The sequence below is a fragment of the Gavialis gangeticus genome, unplaced genomic scaffold, assembly GCF_001723915.1.
Source record: "Gavialis gangeticus isolate Ggan-Ray unplaced genomic scaffold, GavGan_comp1, whole genome shotgun sequence".
NCBI classification, from domain to species: domain Eukaryota; kingdom Metazoa; phylum Chordata; order Crocodylia; family Gavialidae; genus Gavialis; species Gavialis gangeticus.
Window position 1 is genome coordinate 68162164 of NW_017729024.1, and position 22371 is coordinate 68184534.

Sequence of the window (22371 nt, forward strand, 5' to 3'; positions counted from 1 at the left end):
GCTTTTCTTCCATTCCAGCATCACCCCACCCGCACAGAGTCCCCCCCCCACACACACCCAATCCACCCACAAACCCCACACTACCCCAAACACCTACACAAGCCCCACATCATCCCCACAAACCTCACCCCTACAAACCCTACACCCACCCACAAACTCCACACCCACTCCTCCATATCCATTCCTCCCAGATCCCGTATTCTGCCCCCACAAGTCTCACACCCTGCATGCTCAGGACAGAATCTACTTGTGGGAGCCATGGATGCAGGGGCAACTACCACAATGTAGACTGGCCCTTTGCCCATACCAGTGCTGGGATAGGCAGCCTGACTGCGGGGCTCCTGGCCACAGGAACAACTTGGATGCGTGATGGGCTGGGGGTAGGGGTAGAGGTGGCAGCAGGAGTGTATGTGAGAGAGAGAGAGATGGGAGTGGGGGTTGGGGGAGTGCTCTGGGTAGGAGAGGCTGCCAAGCCAGGCTTAGAGTCCCACTGCTCCCTGAGAGCAGCCTGTGCAGGGGAGGCCAGCCTGAAAGTGAAGGGGCTTGCCTAGCCCAGTCCCTGAACCCCAGTCAACGGCTTCCCAGGAATAGCATGGGGATTGCTGGGGCCTGGGCACAGGCACAGGCAGCAGAACAGCAAGGTGGCTCTGAGCAATGCCAGACAAAGCAGCAGGTGGGACAGCAGCAGCTGGACTCATGTCCCGCTGTTGGGATGGAGCTGCAGCTGGGAGGGAGCTAGTGGGAGCAGGCAGAGGCTGTGGGGCAGGAGCAAGGGGCACTGGCAGGGCTGTTGGTTGGAAGTGAGGGGCAAGGGCAGGGGCAGGGTATCAGCTTATCAGTGCTACTTAGCATCCCACATCCTGGTGAGTGGAGGGGGCAGGACCAGCTCTGAAATTCTATGATAAAAAAACTAAAAGCAAACCCCAAAGTGTACAGATATTTAGAATTCATTTTATTATGGTGATAGAGGCATGGGTAGGCTTCCAAATGGTGAATATATAAAACATTGCCTAAGTGATCTCTCTCTATATGTAGTGGCATTTCATTTCAATTGCAGAAGAACACGGATTTGGGGCATTTTTATGGAAGAATTTGCAATGATTAAACAGGAACCACCCAGATCTCTGTTAGTGAGGCAACTGGCAGGACCTGGGCAAAGGAGCCTGCTCAGCGTCAGCAGCAGGGACCTAGCTGGAGGGCAGATGAGGTGGCTGAACTCCTGGCCATTTGGGGCCAGAAGGACATGCTTTGATGTTCCAAGCAGGCCACTGCAAGGAGCACATAATCTGAGCAATAACTGCCCAGATGGCAGAGCAGGGACACCAGAAAACATTACAGCAGTGCTGCCCGAAGGCCAACAGTGCAGCCACAGCCCATTAGCAGCTGGCCCAGAGTTGCAGGTGTCTCTGTTACAGTGCCAAAACCACAGCCCAGGAGGCCATGCAGTCCTCACCTGGATCCTCAGCCATGGGCCACAGGTCGAAGAAGTTGAATGCTGTCGCAGGTGGCAGGAGGGCACAGCCAGGCAGCAGCCCCCTACTGCCAGACTGCTGCGGTGGGTAGAGAGTGCAGGGGTCACTCTAGGTTAGGGCTGCTTCAGCAGTCCAGCTAGCATAAGGAGCTAGTGTCCCCTTGCACTGCTGCTGCTTGTCCCTGGGGAATGCCCGTGCCACACAAGCTTTGGCAAGCGGCAAGTTAACCTGGGTGGGGTAGGGTAGGCTGGGACCTTGACTGGGCAGCCTGGCTCCGCTTTTGCACAGCACGTGCTGCCTGTGCATGCACCCTTGCAGCACAGAGAACATCTAAATGTACAGTATGTGGCACCGCAGGCATGTTTGTGGCACCACACAGCTGCACTCATCTGGACGCAGCCTGAGTGTCCTTTTAATATAGATATTTTTAATGTAATAGAAACTTTTTTTAAACAAAGAAGCAATCACTGATGATGAATCATCTGCCAGACCCATTTCTGATTCTCTACAGGAAAGTTTATTAAGTTTCAAAGTGTTTTTCCAGCAAATAAACATCACAATTATGATTGATGCATTTACTACAACACAGAAAATGAGGTTTATGAATCAAACGCCCCCTCTGAAGTTATGACAGAGCCACAGGAGTATTTTCACTCTTTGGTCCCCTTACCTGCTTTAGTCTCAAAGTGGAAAGCAGAAAAAGAAAATAATTAATTTTGTCCATGTGGTCATTAGGGATCCAAAGCAAGTTTCAAAACTGGGTTGACATACTCCTACAAATTAACTCCTATAAATTAAATTTGATTAGTTATATCTCTCTAAAAATGAATCCTTATAGAAACAGTACCATAAGCCTTAAGCTGATCCTAAAAAGCAGGTTGGCATCTCCTTGCCGTCTGCTGGATTTCTAAGGCAAGAGCCCTTGAGGAAGTCACTAACACAAAATAGTGCACTGAATGAGTAATCAAGGATCACATGAGAAGAGATAAAATACTGTTTCTTAGGTTTTATGTTGTACAATCACTGTTATTGCTTCAGAGGCTTCAACGTATCAGGTTTTGCCTTGTAACATCTCCAGCATTTATCCACAGAAATACTAGTTAGGTAACTTCCTTTTCTGTTTGGTTTGCAAAACAGAGGTCTATCTGTTAGTCTTCATTTCAGCAAGTGTTTGATATGCATGCCAAAATAGATAAAGAAGAGGAATTGGAGCCTCATCCTCTCCTTACTGGAATTAACTAAATAAGGAGCAGGAAGCTTTGGGTTGTAACTTGCAAATTGTAATTTCTGTCAGGGCTTTGCATCAGGTAGGTGCGAGTTTATAGAGCCAGTAATCCAGCACCTACATCCGCACTTGTTCCTAGAAGCATACATGCATTAGGCAGCGTACAGGTCTTGGTCATATCTGCATACCTCCTTGGACCACACCACAACAGAAAGGCTCTCTCAAAAAAAACATACATACATGCATGTACCAATCTACCACTGTTCTCACAAACCCTTTAGAGAATTTTGCGGGAAACAAGTGTAATTGATAATGACTAGATCATCATTATGTGAAGCATCATCTTCTTCAAGGAGATGTGAAATATGTCCCAAATAAAAAAAATCCTAAGCCAACCAGGTAACTGGTTTCTAGGGAATTCAGTAAAAGAAAATGTATGCTTTAGGGTCTTATTCATACATCCCAAAATGACACCTATCTGGTTTCTCTTGATGTGTAGCGGCAGAGAAGACAGGCAGTCTTCCCTCAACAGGAAACAGGGCAATCAACACAAAATCCTACTAATTCTAGGGTAGCACCAAAAGGCTGAAGTTTGCGGTTCTGACCAGAACTTCACAGACTAGAACATATATCTGGTTTTAGCTCAAGTATAGGTATCATGGAGAGAATGTTAGAATTAGGCTTTAATCCCCTGTGATTTGGGGCAAGTAACATATTCTATGTCCCAGCAGGCACATCTGCACGAGACGCTTTACTGCACAGCAGACTAATTTGCTGCACAGTAAAAGCATCACCATTTACATGTGTGCAGCAGTTAGGGCACAGCAGGCCAATGTACTGTGCTGTCAAATAGTCCCATCAGATACAAGTGGCAGGACAGTAAATTACTGTGCATAAATGTACATGTAAATGGTGATGTTGCAATTAGTTAACTCCAGCTCAAACTGAGCATATTCAGTCATATTATATTCAGTCACATTAATTGCTCATGTAGACAGTAGGTTTGAAAAGGGAATAATAATAACTACCTTACAAAGCTACTAAGGCTTAAATCACTAATACATTTAAGTGCTTTGAGAACCACAACAGAAGATGAGCAAGTATTATTACATGTGAAAAGTCATTGTATAGTAAATAGTTCATAAAATATCATGTGCCTTGCTTGCATTTCCCTACTAGCATGAAACTGGTTCTCAAACTGTTCTTGGCTCTCATGTGGTTTTGGTTTGAGGCCAAAGAAACATATTTTTGGCTCCTGTTTAATTGTCCTTGCCCATTTACTGTACGCCTAGCTCTTATGCATGAAGTTTTCAGCTGGGAAGTCCATGAAAATACATATGTTTCTTATTTGTTCCTTTGATAAAGGTATCTGGGCCAATGAAATGTTATAGCAGCAGGCATTTTGCCACTTGCATTGTGAGGATGCCACATACTTGCTGTCTAAATTTACCTCTGTCTTATTTATCATAGATTTCTTTCATTGTCTTTCTGCATTTCATAGAAACGTAAACATATTAAATATAACAGCTGAAATTCCAAGGAATTCATAGTTTAAGCTTACACTTCTCTCTGAGTTAAGAGCATCACACCAGTTTGAAAATAATGCATGCTTTTACCACTCAGAGTTGTGACATAAGTTATCCTTTCACCAAAATCTGAGAATAACAGAACAACTTAGTGTAAAGAAAGTGAGGCAGACTCAGTGAAGAACTTCCCCTTGTAGCCAGGGTATAGCATGGAAGATTTTCCAAATTCTGGGCCTACCTGGAGCCTGCCTGCTCTCTAGCTTAAATTGGAATAACCTGCAGAACAGCTATCTAGGGGCTACTTAAACACTCTGGACAGAGCAGTTATATTCCAACGCACCACCTACAATAGTCACCCCTGGCATTCTTTTATGCTGGCATCTCTGAAGGGAAAGTGTCATGGGACCACCTACATGGCCCCTCTACCACCCAGTGCTATGCTTGCATTTCTCATTCTGCATACAGAGTTAAGGGTCAGAGAATTATTCTCAGTACTACTCTGCATCATTAGACTTTTGCTCCTAAATTGCTATTATTGCACTTTCAGAAAGAGACCATTAACAGTTATGAAGATGACAGGATTTTTTAAAAGAGATTTTGAAAATTAATGTTCAAATACAATTGTCTGACTGGTGAATAGACTTAGCCTACACTAGTATAATAAAGAACAGGTAATTTTTACCATATGGGTAATTTTTAAGATTTTATTAGATTAGCACAGGGGTTGTCAACCAGAAGTACACATACACTTAGGGGTACTTGGGAAGGCCCTAGGCGGTACACATGGTGGGTGGGGATGGAGCACATCTGTGATGGGCCAGCAGCAGGAATGATGTTCAAGGGCAACCAGCATGGTTTCATTAGGGGCAGGTCCTGTCAGACCAACCTGATTGCCTTCTACAATCAGGTCACAAAAGCACTAGATGCAGGTATCGCAGCAGATGTAGTCTTTCTGGACTTCAGCAAGGCCTTTGACACGGTCTCCCACCCCATTCTCATTAAAAAACTGGGTGACTGTGGCATTGATGCCTACACAGTCAGATGGATTGCAAATTGGCTGAAAGGTCGTACTCAGCGGGTAGCGGTGGAGCCCAGGGCTTTTTTTCGACCTGGAGGGAAGTGGGCAGGGCTTGGTCCTTGGGCCCGCACTGTTCAATTTCTTTATTAGTGACTTGGCGATGGGGTGAAAAGCAGCCTGTTTAAATTTGCTGGTGATACCAAGATTTGGGGTGAGGTGGGCACGCTAGTAGGGAAGGACAGATTACAGCAGGACTTGGACAGGTTACAGGGGTGGGCTAACAAAAATATGATGGGTTTCAATACTGACAAGTGCAGACTGCTGCACTTGGACAGTAGGAACCAGCAGCACACTTATAAGATGGAAAACTCCCTTCTCGAGAGCACAGTGGCAGAAAGAGAACTTGGAGTCATTGTTGACTCCAAGATGAGCATGGGCCGACAATGCGAGGTCACGGTCAGTAGGGCTAACCTTACCTTGTCCTGCATCCGCAGATGCATCACAAGCAAGTCCAAGGAGGTGATCCTCCCCCTCTATGCGACACTGGTCAGGCCACAGTTGGAGTACTGTGTTCAGTTCTGGGTGCCGCACTTCAGGAGGGATATGGACAGCATTGAGAGGGTCCAGAGGAGGGCCACCCACATGATCTGGAGACAGCAGGGCAGACCCTACAAAGAGAGGCTACGGGACCTTAACCTGTTCAGCCTTCTCAAGAGAAGGCTGCGGGGGGACCTGGTGGCCGTCTATAAATGCTCTAGGGGGGACCAGCATGGTGTGGGAGAGACCTTGTTCCCCCTAGTGCCCCTCTGCCATCCATCACCCCATGCTGCCTCCGCTCCATGTCCAACCCACTCTGTCCAGCTGCTGGGGGTATACTTATTAAAAAAAGGTTGAAAACCTCTGGATTAGCAGACTAGTTCTACATAATCAGTCTATGATATGGATCTATTGTAATGATAAAATGCATATTGTCATTAATACAAATGAAGGAAAGGTCAAATGCAAAATAAAGCAGATGCAGTCAACTTTGTGCACATAACAGACAATTCAAAAATATATGCAAAGCATTAAAGTTTAGTATTTAAATTTAAAAGGTAAATATTAACGCCTCAATGCTACAGAAAACTAAGGGCCTTGCCACACAGGATACTTATGTGTTTTCTTTAGCTCATACTAGGCATTAAGGCAGAGGTGGGCAAAATGGCAGATCTGGCCAGCAACAGGACTCCATTTCCCAGCAGCCCCTGCACACATCGCTGCAGCCAGTTTCCATGGAGACCCCAGGAGCAGTGGCCCTGACAGGGCAGGGCCAGGGTTTCCATGGAGACCAGTCCCAGCAGCACTAGCAGGGTGCATGGCTGGGCAGGAAGCTGCTCCAGGGCTGGGGCCAGGATCTTGTAGCGGTGACAGTGTGGTCCAGAGCTGGAGCAGAGCCATGATCTGCTTCCTGCACTCCCATGCCCAGGGCATGCAGGCAGCAGATCACAGCTATGCCCCAGCTCCAGACCACGCTGTCACTTCCACAAGATCCTGGCCCCGGAGCAGCTCCACACCTTACCAGTACTGCTGGGGCCAGTCTCCATGGAAACCCTGGCCCTGCATTGTCATAGCCCCACTGCTCCAGGGGTCACCATGGAAACTGATCCAGCCTGTGGGTCAGATTTTGCCTGCCCCTGTATTATCATCACATAATAAAAGTCAGAACGTATCCTGAGCAGTTGCATAGTAATGTTTACTGTCATCTCAGCCCACTCTAGATAGGACTGGAGGTGGTGCTCACTTCCCCCCTGTCCTATGATATAAACCCCAGCACCAGGTACTGCAGCTCACATGTCTGGCCATAAGGATGTGCAACCCCCATTCCCAGAACCTGTGCCCTCACACCACATGCCCAGCACTGCCTAGCTTAGGAGCACCTGCCCCTGTAATGCTGGGGTGAGCCAGGTCTCTGCCACTGGCAGAGGAAACCAAGCCTGAGAGAGAATGACACTCGTGCTGCTGGATCTGTGGGGAGAGCTGTCCCTGGCAGTCTTGAACCGACTCCAGTGTGAAGCTGGAACTGGGATGGACAATCAGATGATTGTCCATCCCAGCCCCTACACCCCACGAGAATTTTGAACCGGCTCCAGTGTCAGCTGATTGTCAGTCCCAGGCCCAACGTCTTAGCAGTCTTAAACTTCTATTATCTCTGCGGAGCAGTCTGTCAATAGCTAAGCATGTGTTAATATGATCTGGAGATACTCCTTCCACAAAAAGCCGTAACTTGGCTATGATACAGTCACCCTTAGCATGTGTTTTATTGCTTGAACATGCAGGTGCTGTGTTTTAACTGCAGTTAACAAACCCTAAGTGTGAAGTGGCATGGCCATTATGCATGTGCTTTAGTTTTAGCCTTTGCTGGATTGGGGCCTCAAAGAATCCATATTAACTATTAAAGATCTGAAGGTTTAATTTCTTTTAAATGGCTGATACTTTGGGAACGGTATCCGACATCAGTATCTTTCTTTTTTTTTTGTTTTGCAGTCTTCTAATTTACAAATTGTCATTTAAATTAATCTCTGAATGTTCTCTAATCCTTTTAATTTTGGTGTTTATGAAAGTGGGACAGTAACAAAGCTGAACAGATCAAATCCGCTATAAGCTTTCGTACATACCTATGCCAAATCATCTTAGGGATGACCTGTATGCCCTGCTGTCCTTACGCTTGAGATAAAACAACCATCTTATTAAAATGGTTATGTAGTTTTGTGGTATTGACATGTCTTTTTAAGCTAATGATATTAGAAATAGCCACTTCATTTTCAGTTGTGGCCTAATTTAGCCACCCCATGCCTCATTTTCCTCAACTGTAAAATGGAGGTAGAATCACTTTGGCAACTCAAAGATGTATTGTAAAGCAAAATGAATTACAGTTATATTTTTAAAGACATCTGGCTAAAACATGTAGGTGAACCTTTAGGTCTGGGACAAACATTGCACAAACCAGTTTGACCCAAATCAGTTAAGTCTGATACTACATTCAACCAGGTTTATCTCAAACTGACTTCAGCCATTTTCAAACCAGTTTACGGGCACTGAACATCTGTTCTGTTACAGGTTTAAGCCAGTTTCTGATCACTTAAACTGGTTTCCATGTAATGTGTGTCCCTAGCCTTGAGGTTTATATCTTCATAAAACAGGGAATATTTTCAAAGTACTTGGACTGTCCCCCTAAGAACTTCAGCCTCAATCAAAATGAAAAGAAAAATAAACTGACATGGATAGATGATTTTTTTAAAGCCTGAAACCTCCTGACTGCACAGTAAATTAGTCTAATGTGCCAGTTACTAGTGCCTGTATCTACAGGTATTAGAAATTAATATATTAAACTAATGCAACAAAGTGCATGTGTAGATGCTGACCAGGACCAAACTGCTTTTTGTCAGCCTAGGCAGCAGAGGGCCACAGCAGGTAGGGAGAGTTGTCCCAGCTCAGCAGGCAGCTGCCTCCCAGGCATATGGAGATTGGGACCATGTGGCTGGCAGGCAGCTGCCCAGCAGTCAGGACAGCTTTTCCCCACATCACAGAGATCAGAACCAGCCTTCCCTGTGCCAGGGGCTGGCACCCAGGGAAACCTAGAGCTCCCCCTGGCTACTGCTAAGGGGCAAAGCAAGGCAGGAGCAGCCCTAAACTGGGTGCATCTTCAGATGCATGTGGGGACCCAATTTAATGGGCCTGAATTTTCTGCACAGAATATTCAGGTGCATTAATTGCATGTGTAGGCTCATCCATTGAGACTCAAAAGCACCAAGCAGCCCTGTTGGAAAATTATACATACCTCTAGCTATCTGACTGACTGACTCGTTCTGTCTACAAAAGCTTTAGAACACGTTGGCCTCAATCTGAGTGATATACTTTCCTATTTTGGGATAGAAAGTTCATGCTAGAAGTGTTCATTATTACTTTCATAGGACTTGAACTAAGCTTTCCAGAGGTGAAAGGGAAGGATGCAGATCCTCTCTACTGCCTAGTACCCTGGTCTCAGAAACAATATTTTCCTGAGCTAATAACAATCAAAGCAAGTTTCTACCTGAAATTATTTTCTACATCCAAGTTATTAACTCCTAAAAATATGGCTGATAAAGGAAATACTGATAGATCCTTAAAAGGAGTGCAGCTGGCAGGTGCCAATATATTAACTTAAATGATGTCCAATTTTGAAACTAAGGCAATAGAAAACCTTCTAATTTAAATGTAGCACTTCCCCTGCTTCATTAGCTTCTGATGCCTCCTGTGTTTGAGTGATATTTCCAACTGATTTAAAGATCAGTGGCTCACATTTGTAAGGATGAGAGTTGCTGTACTGCATTTTTTTGTGAATTCCAGGAGGTAGAATCAGGAATTTAAGGTAACAAGGTGACCCTCTTCTGTTCAGAAAATTTACCTTCAAGGAAGACTCTGCATTTTCCAGTGCTCAGTCTGATACCCAATTTTTATCCTTGTGTGTATGCAGCTCTTACAGCAGTGGTAGGTAATACATTATAAGCTTGTGGATAAGGGGAATAGAATCCTGTGGATAAGGAGACCATCTGCACTGTTAGAGGAATTACTGTTGGGTGCCAGACTTTCATTGGCTTGATCTTGTTACATAACCTACTCCCTGCAACTGTCTTCTGTTACTGCCTCTTTTATGTGACCTGACAGCCGGGATGTGGTTGCAGCGGTAAATACATGCTGCCAAAGCTTAAAGAATTTTTTTCTTATTATCATCATACTTAATCAGACTAAATGTGATGCCAGATATATTCTCCTTCCCAAGATGATGAAACTAGCACAGCAGCACAAATGTCAGTCCTTGTGCTTCAAAGGACTATTCCGAAGCACACATTTGGCATTTTTAAAAATAAAATTGCTTCACATGGCTGAATGAATCCAGATACCTTCTATAATGGAAGGAAGCAACTCAGATAACAGTTACAGTATAGTGGGTTTCATATAATAATGGTGATTGCTGATATTTTATGCATGGAGCTGAGAAGAAAAATAGCTCTGGCTTCCCGGTTATAAACTAAGCAGATTCATGGGGCAAGATCCCACAAATGGCAGTTTCCCCAGGGACAAATAGCAGTGGCACATATTTGTGCCGCTGCTACTTGTTCCTGGGCACACCCCTGTACACACACTCTGGTGCATGGCAGATTGCCCTGAGTGGGGTTGGGGAGGCTGGGCCCAGTACCTGGGCTGGCCCCAGCAGCTTTACCTGGGGTTTTGGGGGCCTCCTGAGGCTGCAGCAGCAGCAGCAGCAGCAACAGCAACAGCAGTCTGGGCACATGGAGCCCAGCCAACCAGAACGTGGCTCTGGCCAGCCAGGCTCTGGTTTTGGATGGGAAACACTGCATCCACATATACTACCCCACTTTTTTTTTGCTGCATTTTTTTAGATACTGAGAGTTCCCAGTATGTAAATTTGCTTCCATAGTGCAAACGTGCAGTGCAAAGAACCCTTTTACATGAGCCGTATGCATTTTGTGGTGCCTCAAAAGGCTTTGAGGCTCCACAGAGGGCACATGCATGCTCATCTGGACCTGCCCACAGAGTCCATGCCACATGTGAAACTGGGTTCAATATTCCATTGGAAAAAGCACATCCATAAGGCTAAGAAACATATGTAAGGCTAAGGAAAATCCTATGGGAATGTGAAGCAGTCTCACCCAAACATTTTGTAACACAAACAAGGCAGACAGTGGGAGCATCGACATGTTTATTAATGCACTGTAAACTAAACTTAATGCACCATAATTGGTGCTACTGCACATTAGCACAGATGAATACTTTTTTAGTGACATTAATGTGCATTAGACTAAAACTACTGCACTTTAGCACATTAGCCTAGGTTTTGTCCGCAGCGATAATGCACAATAGAATTAGTCTTCTGCACATTAAGCGTCTCATGTAGACATGCTCAGTGATTGATTTTATTTCAGTTTATAAAAATGCACCCATTCAGCATTCTGGGTTTATATTTATTATGGGCCCATTGGATTTAGCCTATGTTTAATTAAATCTCTGCTTGAGTTACAAATATCAAAATATATAGCTTTGTAAGATGAAATACAGCATCATTCCTATTCTCTATGCTATATTAACACTACAGCCCTCGACCAAGATCATATCATCTTGGTGCTAGATTTTTTACAAATACCCTGCATCTCAAAGAGCTTATAATCTAAAGAGCTGAGACAAACACTGAATGAAGGGAAAAAAAGGATTCTAATTTTATAGATGAGGAACCAAGCCACAGAGTGATGAAAACGCTTGCTCAAGGTCTTACAGGAAGTCCACAGCAGAGCTAGAAACTGAAAACTTATCCAGTGTTTTAACCACAAACCCATCCTTTGTCTCTGAAACACATTGATAAAGCTCTTCTTTCAATAGGGCTTATTAAACTGGTCACTGTAATAAAAGCAGTCAGAAATTGTAAAAGTGTTAAGATTGGAAAAGTGTTAAGATTCCTACAGTAATGAAAATCTGACTACATTTTACACAAATGTACAGTATGTGTGTGTGTGTGTGTGTGTGTGTATATATATATATATGTGTGTATACACACCCTATATTAACATGGGTTCTGTCAGCATAAAATTGTTGGGAATTCATCAGTGCAGGGGATCCTGCAAACAACAAAGCCATAGAAGGTCAGAATGTTTGATACTCTGGTTTCTAACTATTGTTAGAATAATAATAGAAGCTATTATATATTCTCAACCTTTTCAGAGGGGGTTGGGGTGGTGCAAGTGCTACAGCATGCAGTTGACAGCCCATAGGTTGCAAGTTCATAAGCCATAACAGAAGCATTCATTGCCCTGTCACACTGCAACAAATCTGCAAATTCTGCTAAATACTTTTGCCCATTTTGTTGTGTCCTTTGCAACAGAAGAACTATTCTATCATTTTTCTGTAGTCAGAAAATTCTACCTACCATATGTGAACAGGGCTGCCAGAGTAAGAATGTCTTCCTCTAATGGTTATTGGGGTGGGCGAAATACAGCCTGCAGCCCGGTTGTGGCCCACCAGGCCATTCTATCCGGCTTGTGGAGCCCCTAAAAAATTTAGAAAATTAATATTTATCTGCCTCTGGCTACCTGTCATGCAGCCCTCGATGGCTTGCCAAAACACAGTAAGCAACCCTCCACCCAAAATAATTGCCCGCCCCTGGGTTAGATACATCTTACATCTTCGGTTACATTCATTAATGTTCGTGAGGGAACTTTCCTGAGATAGAAAACCACTGTAGGAGTTATACCATTTTTCTTTTCCTATACTTTGAATTTTAACAGTTAAGAATTATTTAATTTTAATTTTTGTAGTGAGGTGCTCTTTCTAACTCCCAGCATTCAGCTGAAGAACTCCTGTCCTCTCCTGTTTTCCTCCACTTATCCTTTTTACTTTGTTGCCTTACTTCCTTCTGGTAACATGGCAGAACTCTTCAGAGGCAAACAGATTGTGTTTTGGATTTAGTCCTGGACCAGACTCTTAAAATGAAGTGAGTTTCTCTTCTGCATCAGATGCTGGTAGCTCAGTTAGCTTTTTTTTTTATCTGTTATCCTATATTAGAGAAGGTAAGGGGGTGTGTTGTTTTAGAATTTTTCGCTATCTCTCCATTTTTATCAACTGTGGTATTTAATTTAGGATTTGTGGAAAGGTAATGCATTCTTGTTTCTTTGTTTGCTCTGCTGCTAAGTCTAAGTCAGAGACTATAGTTTATACACCCACTGGGTTGCTCAGTCATATATGGCACATAATATTGCTTTGACTCCTACATTTTTTGTTTGATTTCATTATGTAATGTTAATGATGCATCAAAATAGCCTTTTTGCCTCTAATTATTGTTCTGCTTATACATAATAACCTTTAAGACAAATCAGAATTTTTTTTCAAAATTTTATTTTTTAATGTTTCAGTGTACCCCCATTACTTATACAAACTTCCAAAATTCATCATTGTTGTATGATTTTAATTTTGTTAAATATGTTTTTTTCCTATATTAAGTAAGTAACTGTCTAAAAGAGAAGAAACCAAATCTTGTTGCAGATAATAGAGCCTATAGCTCCTTAACTAATCTGGAAAATCCTATTTCCTATATGGCTCTAATATTCTTTTGTTTAGATGTGGGAACACGTGAAATTCTGGTGGTATGTGCTGTGATTGCATTCAGTTGCCTTCTGATAGGCACCATGCTAGTTACATCCTAACGCAAGGAGAACTGTCATTGTCAAAAGAAGCAACAAGAAAAAGTGTGGGCGTAATAAGGTCCATTTCTATTGCAATATAAAGATATAAGGGGTTGAGAGAGAGAGAGCTGGAGCAAGGCAGCCACAAAAAATGACCTTGACAATTCTGGCACATTTGCATTAAAACTTATAAAAGCATAGATAGGCTAGTTAGCTATATGGAGAACAAAACCAGGACTGTGATGGAAACTATATAATAGGTTAGTTTTCTGTACCTGTCTTGACTGACGTTTGGATTTGGCTTTTGTGACTACATTGAAAGGATGACCTGAAGATCCAATCTAATGCATTGTCAATTTAGCTAGCAAGAAACTGGCATGGTCTAAAGAATTACCTGAACTGTCTGAAACAGGAAAAAAGCATGAAGACCTATGCTTATGTTGAATTATCTAACATTGCCTACGTTGTTTATTGTTTCATATTTTTCCATCTATTCTGCATATGAACTATCTGCCCCTTATTTATATACATTTGCTTAGCATGTGATTTCTTCAGATATTGTTACAGCTCAAAGAACAGCCTCCCTCTACTAAAGTACAGGCATAGAAAAATTAGCAATTGATGGGCTATTTTTGGTTTCTCTCCTGCAGTTCCTCATTAAGCTGAACTACCTGGAAGAAAATCAAGGAGCAGATAAAAATATATCCACCCCCTCTCTTTTTTTCTTTTCTGTAGTACCCTTCAGTCTACATTAGAACAAAACATTAGAACAAAACTAAGATACCACAATAAAGCTTCTAGAACACACCCATGATAATAAAATTAAAATAGCATAACAGCAGTTATTCTTTAAGTAAGCAAATATATTCTTGCCTCATATTTCTAGGATTCTATGATTTTATGAAAGTTAGGGTTGGAAGGGACCTCAGGAGGTCATGTAGTTCAAACCCCTGCTCCAAGCAGGACCAGCCCCAACTATGTCATTCCAGTCCAAGCTTTGTCTACCCAGACCTTAAAACCTTCCAATGATAGAGACTTAGTGTCTCTGGGTAGTGGGTTCCAGTGCTTTTCTACCCTCCTCATGAGAAAGGTTTTCCTAATATCTAACCTAAACTTCTCTGGCTGCAGCTTGAGATCATTGCTCCTTGTTCTGTCATCTACCACCACTGAGAACAGTCTAGCTCCATCCTCTTTGGGACCCCCCCTTCAGGTAGTTGAACACTGTTATTAAATCCCCTCTCAATCTTCTTTTCTCTAGACTAAATAAGCCCAGTTCTCTCGGCCTCGCCTCATAAGCCATGTACCCCAGCCCCTGCATAATTTTCACTGCCCTCCGCTGGACTCTCTCCAATTTGTCTGCATCCTTTCTGTAGTGAGGAACCCAAAACTGGACACACCAATGTGGCCTCACCAATGCTGATTAGAGGGGAATAATCACAAGCGTTCCCTCTAAGCTGCATGGCATGCACGGTTGTGCAGGCACATTCATGCCACGCTGCCAGGTGCGCCTGCATGGCCACGCATGCCGCGCAGCTTAGAAGGAACGGTGATTGATAATCACTTCCCTCAATTTGCTGGCAACACTCCTACAAATGCAGCTGAGTATGCTGTTAGCCTTCTTCGCTACAAGGATACACTATTGGTTCATATTCAGCTAACTGTCCACTGTAAACCCCAGGTCCTTTTCTGAAGAGCTGCTGCTTAGTAGGGGTGTGCGAAGCAGGCAGTATTCAATTCAGATTTGGATTCAGCCCAATTTGGAGGACAGTGATTTGATTCACTGATTTGGATTGGGATCACTTTCCCAATTCGATTCAGCTGAATCTGAAGATTCAATTCTGATTTGGGAAATTAGCGATTCAGCCATAGATACAGCTTTATATGTTTTTTCTATATACCTCAAGGTACCAGGCATGGCTCATGAACGCTGAGTCCCACAGCAGTGTGGGGGTGGTCCCCTGCATGCTCAGTGGCAGAACCAGAATTAGACCAGAAATACTCAGCAATTGCCACGGGGGGACCCCAGGTGCCCCCCCCAGATGCAGGAGGCACCAGTTGCTGAGCCATGGTGGACCCAGAAGTGGACTGGAAGTACTTCTGGTCCACTTCTGGATCCGCTGCCGAGTGCGTGGGGGACTCCCCCATGCTCTCATGGGACGCTCCATCTGCCCCACCATCTCAGCATTCATGAACTGCACATAGTACCTCAAGGTACATAGAAAAAACATATAGAGCTGTGTCTATAGCTGAATCACCAAATCTCTCTGAATCGAATTGGAGGCTTCTAATTCAATTCAGAGAGATTAATTGGTCACCTGATTCGATTTGGATTTGGAGATTTGGCCGCTGAATCTCTTCCAGATTGAATCAGCAACCAAAGCTTCACACAGCCCTACTGCTTAGCCAGTTGGTCCCCAGCCTGCACCGGTGAATGAGATTGTTATGGCCTAAGGGCAAGACTCTCTACTTGTTCTTTTTGAACTTCATGAGATTTATTTTGATCTGATCCTCCAATTTTTCTAGGTCCCTCAGAATCCTAATCCTACCCTCCAATTCATCTACTACTCCCCACAGCTTGGTGTCATCCACAAACTTGCTGAGGGTGCACTTCATCCCATCTTTCAGGTCACTGATGAAGATATTGAACAAAATCAGTCTCAGAACCAAGTCCACTCCAGTACTTTGTTAGAGGAACAGACTTTGTACAAGTTTCATTTCCATCACGTCCTTAAATTGCCAAACTGCATGACCATCTGCAACAGGGACTGAGGCCCATACTTTCCTCAGTTCCATACTTATCCAGATGCATAGATTCACAATGATGCCATGAAAGCAACTGATGCCTTTTTCCACACAGGAAGAATTACATTGGAGTGCAAGTCCTCCTGTGTGCAATCATACCCTCTTTAATTAGTATACACTGGATTTTTCCTTATCTGTAGGCTGTCATACACGTTGAATCCCCAAATATTTTACAAGTATTATATAACATTCAGTGTTCTGTAGGAGATGATTAAGCATGAGTTGTATGCATGAATTTTCTCCATATCCCATATCATCCTTAAAATAGTGTCAAAGATATTCTCCACAACAAATGGTAAAAAAAATCCACTTATTTTGGTTCCCCAGATTTTTCTCTTGAGTCTTTTTAAAATACTGGAGACATATTTTACACTCTCCAATACTCTGAAAGAAATCCCAAACCAAGTGAACTTTTTAAAACATGTTAGTTAAAGCTTTGCTTATTTCCTTGTTTATGTCCGTTAAGACTCATGGATTCATGCCATCAGGACTGGGTGTTTTGTCTGCATTAACTGTATCTAAACTCTTAAAAAGCAATTCCTTAATCTGTACAAGGTCTAGTTCATTCTCTGTCATTACTAGTAAACTGATCTCTGACTTGAGTTGATCTCTCGTGTTTTTCTGTAAAGAAAGATGCAAAGTAACTGTTAAACAATGTTCCCATTACATTATGCCCTGATTACAAGCTCTCCAGTGTCAACTTTAAGTGGTCCACTGAGGTTTTTTTCCTAATCCTTTGTTAATTTAATCCTGTCAGGATAACATTTCAAAAGGTGGAGAGGGCCATGTGCATGTGCAAATGAACACCTACTATTCCATTTGCATTTACTGCAATTGAACACACAAAGCAGCCAAATTCACATACAAATGATTCATGCAAGATACTTACTCTACTTGCACAGTTGCTGCTGCACTTCTGCATGTGGATTTTGTGCTTGTGTGGGCCTTAAAACATCCATTTTTTAATGTGACTGCTAATGTCTATTATGTATAGTAACCTATATATCTGGAGTAAGAGAGAGAGGGAATCATGTTTTTACTTGAAGTGTTGCCTGAAATGTAGGGGAGAGATGCATGGGAAAATTGCTGAAATTAAATATCAGACTCAGTGTTGGAGTGGCATCACTCATTACACATTTGTTCTGAACCTGCTTTTGTCTATGTCACCATTTGTCATACGGTGGTTGAGAAAGTAGAGAAGCTGGGGACAAAACTGCACCTCTAACAGATCATTTTGTTGCTCCTGTTCACCTTCAAGACATTTTTAATGATAATGACACAGTAGTCCTGACTGGGACTTTAGTAAAACCAAAGAAAAGATAGCATCCAAAATTTAACCCAAGTTTATAAGAGAATAGGTAAGTTTGGGGACATAACAGTAACATAACAGAGGACCTGGCTTTTTAACTTTGTTATTAGTTGAAGGCCAATAATGTGCTCTGTGTCTTGCAAGTCATTATCAAGACAGTGTCTATTTTGGAGAGTTTGCCACCCAAAAGACAGGCACAGAAAGGCAAAATACACTGACAGAACCAGAGAAAGGAATTATTTGATATATTTTTAAAAATATATTGTCAAGCCAGAACCTGGTTTGAAAGTTGTCAGCACACATACAGCATCTGTAAAATCTTGTGTCAAACCAAATAAAGCCAGTTCTTATCCTGGATAAATAGAAAGAATGTTGAAAGAGCAGTGTAACTTTTACATGCGCAATATGCTGCCTTTTTTCTGTCTTTTCTGGGGCAAGAATTTCTTAAAGAAGGTTATAATGAATCCTTTAAAAATTCTTGTAAAATCCTTCTTAAATGCAGCTACTCAGGATATATAAATCTCTGAGTAGCAAGAGAAAAAAAATCACAAATTGTTCATTTAAAAAAAAAAAAATCTATCTACAAATGAGAAACCAGATTCTGCAAAATGCTTCTCATGAATGGAACCCTGCACCTGAATGTCATGCCCTTTTTGTGAAAAGGGCATCATAAAAGAGCAACACACAGCCTCTATGGAGCACTTTGCTGGAATGGGGCCTGAAATAAATGAGTGCCAACTCAAAAGATCATACATAGGTTTTTTTACATGTTGAGACAGTAGATAGTTCTGTCTTTTTCCCTCTGTGAACATCTGCAGAGAAACAGTCATTTAATATTAATGACAGCAATAGTTAAGTAAGCAATAAAATTAGAGAAAGGACTCTGTACTTCTACCTTATCTGGCTAGGAAATAGCAGGTGCACATACACCTGATGCTACATAGCCATAGCAATGCACTATGGTGACATAGCATCATTGGTCACAAACCATGACACCGCAGTTACGTTGCTGTAGCAATACATTCTCTCATTATAATGTGTCGCTACAGCGATGTAGCAGCTAAAAATAACTGTATGCAGTGCACACAGTATAGTGCAGGCTGTTACTGCACTGTAATGTTACAGTGCAATAAAGGCACCGTAGGGACACGTGTTGACGTGCCCAGGGGGTAGCAGAAAGGAACAACTGAAATATTTCTACATTAATGCAAAAGGTACAACATGAAAGAATTAAAAATATTGGTATAGGAACAGGAACATGACAGAATAGCAATTATGACTGGAACGTGACCATTGAAACGAATGCACTGAACTTTAATGATGAGTAGGCTGTGACGCAATTAGATAATAGCATGGTTCAATCAGAATCTCTTTCAATCAAAATCACTTGACAATCATGCAATAATAGTATTAGGCTACTAGGAATTGCATCATTATAGGAGATTGTTCACTTCTCAGTCATAGACTGGAAATCAAATGCTACTAATAAGGAAAGGACCTGGATAATATTCTTCACCAAGTAGTCATGGAACCAAAAAGAGATGATACAGTAGAACCTGGATAATTCTCAGGGTTAGATTGCTACCTCTGCAGAGATGAAGGTTTGTAATATAATAGGGAGTATACAGAGCTGCAGCAAGCAGCTGTGCAGGATTGCTGGGTACTCCAGCTGTTTGCTACACCTTTTACTTAAAGGGGAATGGCCTCTCCAATCTGGTGTGCAGGACTAATGATAGGCAGGACTGTGCAGGACTAAGTATTTGTCTACATACATAGGTTCTTGATTTCAAAAGAGAAATGTTGAGAATTTAAGGGAATTAGTTGTGAGGGTATAGAACTGCAGAGCTCCAAGGCTTGAATGGAAACAACGACTTTGAAATTTCATTAAATCAAAGTTGCAAAAACTATCTAGAAGTTTTATTCTAGCAAGCGGGGTGGGGTGGGGTGGAGACTGTATAGGAAAGAAGCCTTAATTGAATGGACATTGGCCATAAACAGGGAGCCCATAAGGAATGGGAAATCAAGCTGATTTTGACTTTGAAAAAGAAAATTAAAACAGATAGCAGAAGGTTCTTTTAGTTATGCGGAGATAAGAAGAGGGCTATTAGGTAGTGAGGATGACCAGATAGGTTTACATTACAGGCCCTAAAAGGGGTAGGGCTAGAGGCCATACCCTTGAGAGCAGTATAAAGGAAGAGCCCCAGCAGTCATAAAGTCAGAAGGATTCTGACTGGGGGAAAGACAAGAGGTCCAGTTGAGGAGGGGAAGTAATTTGAGGAACTACCTGGGGAAGACTGGGGATGTGTACCAAGTCACAAGGAAGACCAGTTTGGTACTGGATCTGTTCAGAAGGACTCTAGAGCTTTAGGAGTAAGGGAAGAATAATCTAGTAGCATAACTAAGGCAAGGAAAATAGGGCAGCAGCACCAGGCACCAACTTGATGTTGGGGAGTGGGAAATAAAAACTGTTACTTCGGTCACTCCAGGGCTGCTGGCTGTTTCTTTCCCTGCATACTGCTCCTGCCCTAGGCATTCAGATGCCCTGTTATTCCTCTGAAAAAAAAACATAGGACCAACCAAGTAGGAGGAAGTACAAACTAAGACTCTGGCATGCTGGGTTGCCCACAGCATCAGCTGGACTCTCCCTCTGAGTAAGATCAAGATGTGGCAAGTGAGAAAAGCAAGGACACCAGAGGACGATTGGCTAAAGAAGAGCAAGGAAGACAGGCAGCATTGCACCTGGAACAGGCATAAAGTGTAAAATGTAACAAGGTTAAAAAATGGAATCAATATTTTACCTTTAGTTTTCAATAAGGGTGATGATGATAATTAGCATACAGGCCACCATGCATAGTGGAGTGCCAGAAAATAGTACAGAGTGCAAGGTCATACAATGAACTAATAAGAATTTTTTAAAGAAAATTTTACTATAAACTGGGATTATATCAACTGAAAATAACTGAGGAGGACAAAGACACAGGTGTATTAGTCTATCTTAGATGAATAATGAATGCTGAATAATTATGCTAATATGATGGAAATGCAAAGGTGATCTTAGGATCCCATCAAGTGGCCTATTTCCAGTAAAGACAGGGAAGTATTAATGCCAGTAAGTGTTGACCTCATCTAGAATACTGGTTGCATCTACACGTGCATTTGATCTGGGATCAGATTACTTGTGAGTAAACTACTTGCAAGTAAATATAGGTGTCTAAACATGCAGGGAAGTGGGATCAGATTTGCGGCTAATGGCAACAATCTTGTCCTACTTCCTGGGGCCCTGCAATGGGACTCTGCTGCCACCAGGGAGAGCTCTAGGCTCCTTCTGGGTTCTAGTCCAGGGGCTGGCAGATAGCACCAGACCAGGAGACAGCTGTCTCCTGGCTGTGGCTAAGACATTAGACCCTGCCCCCAGGAGCTCCTTGCAGCCAGGGCAGGGACAGTGTCCCCCTGCCCAGCAGCAGGGAGCTCCTGGCCCCTGCTGCCTGATAAAGGGAAGTGGACTTGGAAGGAGCTGCAGAGGAGGAGCAGGTGCCAGCCCCCTGCCCCAGTCCACCAGTGGGGCAGCTAGCAGCTAGCTCACTGTTAGCTGCCCCATCAGCAGATCGGAGCAGGAGGCTGGGACCTACCCCACCCCTGTAGCTCTTTCCAAGCCCTGCGCCTCGATTATACCTGATTGGGGCACAGGGCTGGGACCTGCCCTTGACCAGGACAGTTCCCAGCCCCCACCCCATATGCAGGGAGGAGGCTGGGGTCCTGTTCCCCGCTCAGCTATGTAAGTGCGGAGCTGGGTGGAGAACAAACTGGGAAGCTTGATCCCCATTCAGCTCGCAGAGCTGGGGGGGGGAACAGGCTCCCAGTGCCACTGCAGGGAGCTCCCAGTGCCAGCTCTGCACCATGGGGCTGGCACTGGGACACACTTATCTCCCAGCACCAGCTCCACAGTCAGAGGGACAGCGCTGAGAGATCCTTATCTCCTAGCACTGGAGCTGGCACTGGGAGATAAGGGTCTCCCAGCCCCCGTTCCCTGATTGCCGTCTCAGAGCAAGGGGTTGGAGTTCCCTGTTGCTGGGGCAGGAGGACATAGTCCCTGCCCGGACTCTTGTGGCAGAGCCTGCCCTGGCAACAGGCAGCTCCCGGGGGCAGGGAGCAATCTCCCATCCCCTGGTGGACGGCTGACTGAGAACTGATTTTACTCCCAGTCAGGTGTCTACACAAGAGCTACTGTGCCATTACTAACCTTGCTTTTGCAGGTAGCAAATTTACTTGTGATTAGCAAGGTTTACTGCATAGTAAACATGTACACAACACACATGCTTATTATGCAGTAAACTACACTGCTGTGCAATTAAGCATCTTGTGTAGGTAATCCCACTGTGTACAGTTCTTAACACCTATGTGCAACCAAGACGAATTACTTGAACTATCTACATCAAGGAAATGGAGAGCTTGTGATCTGAGAGAAAAGTAAAAGAGTAAGGCTTATTTAGCTTAGCAAAATAAAGGTTGAGAGGGTTATGCTTCTTATTTATAATAAACAAGTCAGGGAAGAGAGGTGGACAATCAAGAGGAAAAATAATTAGTCCATCTAAAAGCCAATATTGTCATAAGAGTAAATGGGTGTGATCTGGTGGTCCAACCAGCTATGAATAAATTCAGGCTAGAGGTTAGATAAATTCAAGCCATCAGAGGAATAATGTTCTGGAAGACTCTTCTAAGAAGAGTAGCAGGGCAAAAAAATACCCATTTTAAAAATGTAGTTTGATCAATTTCTAAAAGGGATTGAATGAAATTGTTGCCTGCAGTAGT